Genomic DNA, 9146 nt, shown 5'->3' with positions numbered 1-9146 from the left:
GCTGCTGAGCCACAGGTGCCGAGCTAAGTAATAAATTTTTCAAGTATTTTATCTTAGAATTTCTAAGGCATCTTCTAATTGGACCCTATGATTTATCTACAAAGTAGGCATTTGCATCACATTTTTAGAAATTGCTAAAAATGAGATAAAAATTTTGGTGGTTATTTGTAGGAAAAAACAAAAAAGAAAAAAAAGAAAAAAAAGAAGAATTGTCAATCCTAGATTTATAGGCTCAGTTATGTCCACAAACTAAAAGAAAAAGGAACAAATGAGAGTCTTCCAACAGTTTATCATTCAGAACCTACTACTGTACAGATTTTAAGAGGTTTTGAGTCGTAAAAACCTCTTATAGAGTATAGAAATAAGGCCAAAGTGGTTCTGTGAAATTATCATTCAACATATACAGAAGAGATCCATCGCTCAAATTGTAAAAGGAAACCTTACTCATTTCAAAGTCTAAAAAAATTCCAATCTTACTAGGTATTACTTTTGGCAGAAGATTAACTTTCTTAGGACCTAATACAATATAATTACTCTCACTACATCGCCCGATTCCCCATAGTCCAGGCTGTACTAACATTGGTTGATTCTGAGTCTTCTTCCTTCGGGGAAGGGACTGATCACAGACACCCACAACCCACACAGGCTTGTCTTTCACTTCGACCTCCCAGTACTGTCTGCCAGACTGTTATCTCTTAGAACCCACAACAGCTGGGCACAGATAAAATCTTCCTGGGTTATGAGATAAGTTTTGTGGTGTATTTCCATGTCGCACAATTTTTCTATCTTCCGAGACAGTAAGTTTACGATGTGCTGTTAGAGGATCTAGAATTACATCTACTTGAAATTGCTTGATAATTTTGTTAAGGCCAGAATATTGTGGAGGAAAACAGTAACCATATTCTTCTAATTTGCATGAAAATGGCTCAGAGCATTTTAAGTTTTTATTTCTGTGACAGATACTCTTAACATTTGCCAGTAACTCCAGTTTTGACTTGGCATATTTGCTCTTGATCTCCTTTAATAGGCATTTTAATGAGGAGGCATGATCTAAAATTTTTGTTAGGTTTTCATTTAGTTTAGCTAAAATATCAATTTCTTCATCTTGTAGTTGACTGAGAACAATCTCTTGCTGATTTTGGAGAAACAGCCTAAGTTGCTCAAATTCAGACTTTACTGCTTCTCTCCTATGTTGTACCTTTTTTTCCAGTTCCAGGGATTTTCTGGTTTGCATCGTTGACACTTTTCCAAACAGTTCCACCCTCTCCTCCCATGCTGCAGTGGAACACTCCAAATTTTTCCTGTGAAAGGGTGCAGCCTTCTCTATGGGCCAAACACGGTGATGCTCGTGATCATCAGAGAAACTGCACTGCAGACACAAAACGTGTTGGTCTTTTTCACAGAACAAGGTCAGAACCTGACTGTGCTTCTCACATACAGGCGTCTCTTCCTGCCACGTCCTCTTGGTTCCTCTTACCTGGATTAGCTTTGCCATCTCAGTCAAATGACCCCGCTGTTGATTGCTTATGAATTCCCTTTCAGGGCAGCAAAAGTGGCAAGAAGGGCAGGGGAAACTTATTTAGATCCTTCCAAGACACACTGATACAGGAGCGACAGAAGTTATGACCGCAGCTGATGGTTACTGGGTCTTTCAAGTAGTCCAGACAGATGGGACAGCTTGCTTCCGCTTGCAGGTCTGACAGGACTGTCACAAACTCCATTGAGCTGTGAATAAAGGTGGTAGGTAAGGTCATGCTTTTTCTAGCAAAGCTGGCTCTCTAAAGCTCAAGACTCAGCAGGCCGTGGACATCTTCCCCCAGACCTCGAAAGCTGAACAGCTGCCGGTTTTACTGACTTGGCATGTTGGTAGCAGTCTCTAAACCCTTGTTTAGCCCTCTGCCCTTACCTCCGAGTCCACTGAACACTCTGCAGCCTGTAGCATACTGCAAATTAGAGGACATTAGCCGGGCTGCTGCTCTTCCCACTCAATGATGTGAAGTCAGGCGTGATCCTTTCGTTATTCAAGAAAGTAGCCTTAGAACCAAGATAAGGAACCCTTTCCGTTGGTCAGGATGGAAATTGTCTCTCTGCAAGGGCTCTTCCTGCTGATGGGGCATGGGGTGAGGTCTCAGTACCACTCCAAGGAGGACAGGGGAATGGCGGCTGAACAGATGGCACCTGGCCTTGGATCAGCATCTGTGAAGGAGAGGGGCCCATTTGACCTCAGGTACGCCTGCCCCATGTTGTGCAGGCTGGATTCAAAGCCCTGGACTCAAGGCATCTTCTGGCCTCAGCTTCCCAAATAGCTAGTATTACAGGTGTACATCACTGTGCCAGAGTCAACTTTTCTATAGGTCTGGAATCTGGAGTAGGTGGATCTGCAGCTGAGGCCCGAGAGCCGCAGGACTGAGTTGAGCGCCACCCAGAGCACCCCATTTGGCCAGGACATAGATTTTTAATGTACTTTTGTAAGTATGTAAGCAAAATATCCCAGGAATGCTCTTCTCTCAGGGTCTCCCCACCCCTCACCGCTTCACTGCCACCCAGCTCCCCACAGGACTGCCACACCACACAGGGATGTTCTTCCCTTTGGTGACTCCTGTTTATTGTCAAGACTCAGCTCAGTCTCTGTGTCCCACTGTCCTCAACCAGGGCTCTGTTTCCCGATGGAAACACGTCCCTGCCACAAAACCGGCATGGGGCTGCCAGTTCTCACTCACCTTTCTTGGACCCACTTTTGAAAAGCAAGGCCTATAGCCTGGCTGTCCCCTGTGGGGCTGTCTTAACCCCTGGCATGGGGAAGGTCTCAATCAATAAGTCTGGGTATCTTTAACACGAAACAGGTTAGAAGAGAGACAGGTGAGGAGTGCTGAGCCCGGCTCTATGGAGGGTGTGTGGGGATCCTGGAGGGATGGGCTGGGGCTGGGTGGAGAGACACTGGGCTTCCATTGAGAAACCCCAGGCCGGGAGTCCAGGAGCCAACTTACTTTATAACACAACGCACATGACGCTATTTCCCTTGTAATGATGAAGACAGAGATGCCGATTTTGCATCCAACACCACGCTGTTTCCCTCCCAAACAATCTTATCTTTCCCTCCCATCTCTCAAGGGCCGAGCAGCTCCACCTTCTATCACTGCCACTAATTAAGTGGTGCAAATGCAGCTTTGGGTTTTGTAATCAGGTAACAGTTTGAAGCCTAGTCTTCCACTTTGTAACCTTGGGAAGCTGGACAAGTTACTGAAGCACCTTCAGTCTTGGCTTCCTCCCAGCACAGTGGGGATGATGTCCCCTTCCCAGAGCTGTAAGCACAGGAGGTGAGATGCTTAGAGAGCCTGACGTGGGGTCTGTGCACTACGAATGTTAGTTTGTGTGTGCTCACTCTCTCCTGGAGGGGAGGACCAGTGGGAATTGCGAGGCTCTCATCTTAGAAGGGGGTTTTGGAGATTTCAAACTTGAAGATTTTACAGGATAACTTCTGCTGTAATATTTGGCAAAGTGAAAGACAATCCACTTGGAAATCAAAGTACTTTTCTGTGGACTTCGTTGTCACAGTGAATAAAAGGGTCTCTGTCTTTGGACAGTGCCGGGTGCTCTGGAGAGCACACTCAGCTGTGTCTACTTGTTCCCCTATAAACACCCTGTGAATTAGCCAAGACAGCTCTTAGAATCTCCACTTTATAGATGTGCAAAAGGACTCAGGGACATTCAGCACACTGTGTAAGTCAAACAGATCTTAAATTTTAACCTGCCATTAGAGATAACATTTTGCAAACAAACACGCTAAACATTTTAAGTGTGTTTTCTTTGCTTGTACTCTTGGTCAGGGTGGACTCCGGGAAGACACAAGCCAGGAATCCTGCTTAGGTGGCATTTCCACCTGCATACAGCACTTCATAATTATCTCCACCAAACTCAAAGACATGGAAGACAAAATTTTTCAACTTTTACTTTCTGTGTCCATTACCTGTTTTAGACTTTTCCACCTTTCACCTCTATGAAAGAATTTCTTTAAGGCCTAAGGAGAAAGGAGATGGAATTAAAATTGTGTGTGTGTGTGGGGGGTATGTATGTTTCTGACAAATGCATTAGCATTTTTTTCTCTTGGGCTGATGCTAAATGACTTAAGAAAAGTATAGTAGAACATGGGCAAAAATGGAACGTTCTGTCTTAAAAGGTCTTCCCAGAAGGCGACTAATGATTCTCAGACGTCTGTATGTCCTTTGACATTCCTCCTACAGAGAGGCAGAGTTGGTACCAGCCCCGACCTCCCTTGCATCTATCTTATACCCAAGGAAAGATCCAGTGGTTCTCAACCTTCCTAATGCAGCGGCCCTTTAATACAGTCCCTGTGGGTTGTGACCCACAGGTTGAGAACTGCTGCCCTATACAAAAGCCCAGCCATGTCCTTGTCAAAATTAAGAGTAAAATGAAACGGCTGTTTTAGGCAGTCATCCTGGTGGAGATGCATTCTGGGACAACAGTGACTCAAATAGTGATGACCGTTTCTTGGGCTTCCTTTGCAAATGTGAACAGAAATGTTTAAAGAACAATTACAAGGGAAGACTGGAACGTACGTAATCTCGTTAGCTGCCCCTTTGGAGGCCTCCTCTCCCGTGTATTATTTCTGCTTGTTTTTCACTGAAAGCTAATGTCCTAGAACTGTCGTCAGTGTATCTGTATCTAAGCAGCCGAAAGCCTCACTGAGTAAAAGAGCAATGGATACGTCTCTTCCACTCTCTATTCTGTCTGCATGTGGTGTGTTGGCAGGAAAGGTAGGGGGTAGGGTTTGGGCAGAGTCGCCACTGGGGTTAAGTGCCAATGTTCTCACTTCTGAATCTGAGATGGACAAACTGAGTCACCTTGATGTGTCCGTGAGCAGTGTCCCACCAGTCTCTGCGGGCAGCTGCCGCCCGGAAACATGTTAGATGAGGACGTGACAATTCCTGGCTGGGGGAAAGAAAAACATCTAGAAGATCCATATGTCATAATTCTGGACACTATTTGAAGAACAATTATGGGCAAAGTAATATAATAACTAATCTGCCCTGTTGGGAAAAATGGCGTGAGGTCTTTCCAGGAGAGCTCCTTGCTCTGGGAAGGCAGATAAACTAAATATTCCTTCCTGGGTAGCATTTGTAAGTATTCCACTAAGGTCTGGTTTTCTCTGTCTTTTTCTTTTTAATTTTTTTCCTCCATAAAATGAATTACTTTAAGAAATATTTAGAAAGGGTAGAGGTTTTCTTTTCGTCTTTTTCTTTTCTCAATAGATCATATTGTTTTATCTGAATTGTGAGTTATGTGGTCATTTTTAAAGTAACTTTGCAACAGCAGGGAAAGTCATAAAACCCACACTATTTAGCAGCCATTGCTGATTTCTTACTTGTGTTAGAGTGTCTAGAGCAGGCGTCCTCAAGATTTTTAAACAGGGGGCCAGTTCACTGTCCCTCAGACTGTTGGAGGCCAGACTATAGTTTAAAAAAAAAAAAAAAAAAAAAACTACAAACAAATTCCTATGCACCCTGCATGTGTCTTATTTTGAAGTAAAAAAAACAAAACGGGAACAAATACAATCACACCGCCTTATGTGGCCCGCGGGCTGCAGTTTGAGGACCCCTGGTCTAGAGGAAGGGGAAAGCCTGCCCAGAGCACAGTGTAAGATGAGGACATAAAGGAGGTGGGAGTTAGGTGGGAACTCAGTCTGTGCCTTTCTTCAAAATAATTTGAAAATAAACATTCCTTTCTGAGAGTACATGGTGGTGGTCAAATTTTTTGTTTGCTTGTTTTTGTTTTGCTCTTCTTTGTGGAAGAGGACACCGTGCTGTCCTGACCATGCTTAATTCGACTCAATATATTTTTTAAGCACCTTGCTCTGCATGACCCAAGTTGACTCACCAACACCAGACCCGGGCTCCATCAGAGAAAGGGCAGGGAATTTCTTTGGCAGAAAGAGAATCGGGTGTTACATACATCACTCCTGTCCACATTTCCTTAGTGGAAATTGAATCATTTGACTCTACAGCTGGATCATTACTGTCCTGTTGAAAGGGATAGAGCTGTGTTATTTGAAAGAGCAAGGGGAAAACAGATCCTGGAGAACAATGAAAAGTCCTTGTTTCAATCATGAAGAATCTGTCAACATTCTTTGAAATAATAGAACCTGAGAGACAGACCCAGGATCCATTTCTGCATGTCCGTGCAGAGAAGAGGTGTCTGCTCCTTCTGAGTCATCTTCTCTCCTCTGTGCTGTAGGTTCTCGGGCTGCTGTAACAAAATGCCATAGACCGTGTGGTTGAACCTCAGATATTTATGTTCTCACAGTTCTGGTGGCCGGGAAGTCCAGGAGCAACGTCCAGCAGTGTCCGGGTCTCAGTCAGAGCTCCCCCTCCTGGAAGACAGCTGCCTTCTCTGTCTATCCCCACACAGTAGAAAGAAAACTCTGGGCTCTTCCTCTAATTTATTATTATATTTTTAAGGAGGACACTAGTCCCCTCATGGGGACCCCGCCCTATGACTTTATCTAAACCTAATCACCCCCCAAAGGTTCTACTTCCAAATAGCATTAGAAAGGGAGGTTAGGGCTCCAACACAGAAATTTTGAGGATACACAAACATTCCCTTCAAAACACCCTGACTTGTTATGTGCTAGAAAATAAGCTTTTATTGTGTTTGAGATAACATCTGTTTGCATTGCCTCATCATAGCAGCTGAGTCTATTTTCTGCATAATATATGCTCAAAATGAACCTATTACTTCTGATATGGCTTAAACTCAGTATAGGGCAGAGAGGGACAATTGTTGCTTAAGTTCTAGGATGGTATTATGCTATCCCATTAATGTTAATGTCACATTAACTTTGTGGAAAGAGTTATGTCACACTGTTCACCTTCTACAAGGCTTGCTATTGACATAAATCTACACATCTGTTCATCAAATGTTACTGTTACATAAAATTTTCTCTACTAAAATAATATCATTTTGGACTTTTGGACCTGTGTAAATTTGCACTGGATAATTCTCACACTAGCAATATCAAGAATGGGTGGCCATTTAGAAAGGTTTATTTACTCTCTCCTCGACACTTCTCAAAGAAACAGGAAAACAAATGCACATTGTATTATAGGTTAATGTAAAAAAATCAAAATATCTCTGCACCTATCATACGTACCCACACAGAGGAAAAACATGCCACTTACTAACTAATGTGGTTGTGTTTCCCCACATTACCCCTGAATAGGACCTTATTTGGTAGTACAGCCTTTAGAGATATATTCAAATTAACCAAGTTAAGGTGAGGCTATACTTGATCAGGATGGGCACTAATCTGGTCTCTTGTGTCCTCATAAGACGAGGGAAATGTGAACGCCTGGATGAACACCCTGAGATGATCAGGGAGAGACTGGAGTGACTGTCTGCAGCCCAACAACAGCCAGGATTCCCAGCAGCACAGAGCTAGGAAGAGGGCAGAAAGCAGCCTTCTCTGCATGTTCCAGAGAAAGCATGGCCCCGCTGACACCTTAATCCTGTACTTTCCAAGTCCAGAATTATGAGAGAATTAATTTCTGTTGCTTTATTCTACCAAGATTATGGCAGTTTCTTTCTTTTTTTTTTTTTTTGTGGTTTTTGGCCAGGGCTGGGTTTGAACCCACCACCTCTGGCATATGGGACCAGTGCCCTACTCTAATGAGCCCTCAGAAGTTAATAAATTTACAATGGCACTTTGACAAGCCACCTCTCAAAACCTATGTTAGCTCATCTCTGAAATGGGAATAATGACATGTAGCTGTTATGAAGAGTAAATAAAATGACACATGTAAAGCATCTCACACTTCTGAATGCACAGAATCTAGCGCAAGGAATATTGGTTCCCTTTCCACAGTCAGCAGACAGTGGGAGTGGAGAGGCCACGTGGAGAACGACTGTATTCTGTGTATGGGGACGGGCTCCCTCCATGGGCTTACAGCAGCCCACTCCCCATCTGCGAGGGTAATTGCAATAACAACAACTGCCTCCATTTCTATAAACAAGAGCTCGGTAGTAAATATTCTCTCCATTCTCGAATTTGCATGTGTTACAGACTTCCCAGTGCTGCTTTATGACTGAAACATTCATAGGAAGAATACGTCTTCATTCTTTTCAAATAAATAAAATTTTCACTTGTGATAATTTTGCATTTCTATAAAATAAATAAAGCAATTTAAAGAAGACTTATTTTTCTGAAAAGTAAAGTATTTCCAAGTATTTAATTAACTAAACTCTTCCTATTAGATCAAATCCATGATTATTTTTAAAAAATTTAAATAACAACATTAAGGAGGCCACCGAGAAAAACCAGAAAGTGATTATGTAGAAACAACCCACAGGGAGCCTGGCTTATTCCATGGAGTGGGCTCAGTGGAACTTATTTACTTATTTGTTTTTGAGTTTTTTGCATAGTAACATTACAATAGGACCTGTCTTTATGGACAGAAAAATACTATGTCTGATATAGGAAACAAAAGAAAATTGTTATACCATGAACTCCATGGACATGGCAGGCACTGCTTTGGGGGTCTGCGTTTCTAATCTTGGGTAGGTAGACACCATTCTTCACTTTATAACGGAGGAAACCCTCAATTCAGAGATTTGATCCAACTTCCCAACATCACTCATCTAGTAAGTAGAAGAGCCAGAATTCAAACCTGGGTTTTTCTGACACTAAGGATCTTCCCATTATATCCTCTGACCAAGAGTATTCTCTGTGATGGAGATTGCTATTTTGGGTCCTCCTGAAACATGAAGAGCTATAAGAAAGGAGATGTTTCATTTTTATCTCTCAGTGTTGAGACTTATTACAAAGCAATATTGTTTTATTAATTAATATAAATACTAACAGACAAGGTAAAGATAAAGACTCTTACGTAGAGAGCGATACGTTACAGAACTGGCAGTAACAGAGTGAGGGAAACATCCAAGTGTTCAACAAGTGCTGCTGGAATGATTCATTCTTTATATGCAAAATAAATAAAATATATCCCTTCCTCATACCATTATACAAACCAATTCCAGGTGGATGAAACCCTTCAATGTGGAAGACAAAATGTTGAAAATTTCAGAATATTTTTATGATATTAACCCATAAAAGGAATAAACATTATATTTCACTA

The 9146-nt window shown here is 42.4% G+C and overlaps 1 pseudogene; it reads right to left on the bottom strand.

The window, feature by feature from the left end:
• Positions 1-290: 290 nt before the first annotated feature.
• LOC128584857 (tripartite motif-containing protein 60-like) lies at positions 291-1721 on the bottom strand (annotated as a pseudogene).
• Positions 1722-9146: the final 7425 nt, after the last annotated feature.

The sequence above is a fragment of the Nycticebus coucang genome, chromosome 4 (genome assembly GCF_027406575.1).
Source record: "Nycticebus coucang isolate mNycCou1 chromosome 4, mNycCou1.pri, whole genome shotgun sequence".
Classification (NCBI taxonomy): domain Eukaryota; kingdom Metazoa; phylum Chordata; class Mammalia; order Primates; family Lorisidae; genus Nycticebus; species Nycticebus coucang.
Note: the sequence above shows the minus strand (reverse complement) of the source record. Positions and strands in the feature narration are given on the sequence as shown.